At 32.9% G+C, this 1,927-nt stretch overlaps 1 long non-coding RNA gene across 1 annotated transcript; it reads right to left on the bottom strand.

Annotated features, from left to right (window-relative positions):
* Nucleotides 1–448: 448 nt before the first annotated feature.
* LOC144359871 (uncharacterized) lies at nt 449–1,194 on the bottom strand. The gene is made up of 2 exons (XR_013422094.1): nt 1,027–1,194; nt 449–578 (listed from the first exon to the last, which is right to left on the bottom strand). It is a non-coding gene; the product is annotated as an uncharacterized LOC144359871 (long non-coding RNA).
* Nucleotides 1,195–1,927: the final 733 nt, after the last annotated feature.

Below are 1,927 nucleotides of genomic sequence, written 5' to 3'. Positions count from 1 at the left end.
TGCACTAAATGTACATGTTCACAGTGCTATATATAGTACTACAATATACTGGATACATATACTTGTTATAACTAAGTCAAAATGACTGATATGAACTCTGATCATTGTAATTATTGTTATATTATATAGTGTATATATAATTTATACTACGTGAAATTGCTAAATTTGTTAAATTGTTACTCAAAAAAAGATTGGAAATCAAAATGTAATAAAAATAGATCAAAACCGTGGCCGACCCTATACTGTAGGGTGACACTTGGCTTTGAACTGGATCAAATTATTTAAAAAGTGAAGTAGTAAACATACGTAGTCGTCCGCTTGGTTCAGAAGTGTAGTGAAACAATTGTGAGCCAGGAATGACTGAGTTGATATCTTCGAGCATCGTGTTTAATAGTACTTCGCAGTAGTGTGTTTATCGCCTGTTTACACTTGGATGAAGTACGCTGAGTTACTTTGAAGTGCTTTGAAGTACTACTAGTACTATACTGTCATCGTTTTATTATATGTACTTGTGTTGTTGCATTCTTTACCAGTGTATTTCCGATCCATTAACACGACGACAACTCAATATCATCTACCTGTGTGTGTAAAGTGGAAAGATTCCCTCACTCTGAGACAACATTTCGCAAAACGAGAACTACAAATCTAAAATAAAAGACTAATGTGAAACACGGAATACTGAGAAGTCCACATCATAGAAATGATAGTTGGTTGTTTTACTTTAGAAAGAGATCTGAAAAAAAATCGCATATTATTTTGAAAAGGAGGTAATTATTGTTGTAAATACCTTGTCTATTTCATTACAAAACGTTAATATTACTAGGGTATTCAACATGGTATATTGTTGTACTGTCAATGAAACTATTGAATATTCTTTTTTTTTAATTACTGTGTCATTGTGACGCCAATAGATATTAAAAATTCAATAAATAAACCTAACATTGCAATGAAATTGGTCATTCCGTGCACACTTTTGTTCATTTTACAACTGATAATGTTTTGCAAATTAACATTGTAATTACTCACGTATCATAATGTTAGACCATCTCCGTAATAAATTTAGAGATAAACTTCTTAACAGAACTTCACATCTGGGTCATTCAATTACGTTAGCAGTGACATGACCAAATCCATCACTTCGGACAGCTGAAACATCTAACATCCATTTGTAAAATCTATTATCAGAATGATCTATGCGTCGAGAATCTCGTGGGGGATTTTTCATTGCCTCAGCACTACTTTCAATCGATGTAATCCGTGGAGAAATGTTACTCACAGTCACGCGATCATTTCCTATGTCAGGAATGAAATTAAATACACATTTATAATATATCATGCTGTTAAATTTATAGGGCGTTCGTCCTTATGTACTTCTTAACACATTTGTAAGAACGGGAAATCCATTTGTAACAATGATAGAACAACGCCGGCAATGTTTACATTGTAATCTGCGGAAATGGGTTGTTCCATATGCCCGTTGTGTGGAATAATTACAGTGCCCCCTTATACTGTACACCTCTCAGTCTTTCACATTGTGTTTTGAGGTGACTTGAATGAATGTCTGAATATCGCCCGCAAACGTTTGGGTTACTTGACAAATTAAATAGATTCAGTTGAGAATATTATTATACTAAATTATTTGAATAATTTGTATAATACACCTAAATGTATAAATGTATGTGTAGTGAATAGTTGTTAATAATTTGAAATACTAGAATAAATAATGTACTTGCATTTGTTTACCCAATCTGTTGATATTCAGTATATCAATATATTCCAAACTGGGACATATTAGCGGCGCACTGATTTGGCATTAACGAATGATATGTTCCATTAATTGCATAACAGTATATTAGCAACATCGGCTAGTATTACATCAAAGTGTTCTTGTTAGCTTCATAACCCCTTCAACATTACTCTAGCACAG

Source organism: Saccoglossus kowalevskii, chromosome 8, assembly GCF_978046115.1.
Source record: "Saccoglossus kowalevskii chromosome 8, keSacKowa6.1, whole genome shotgun sequence".
NCBI classification, from domain to species: Eukaryota; Metazoa; Hemichordata; class Enteropneusta; family Harrimaniidae; genus Saccoglossus; species Saccoglossus kowalevskii.
This window is presented reverse-complemented; position numbering and strand designations above follow the sequence as displayed.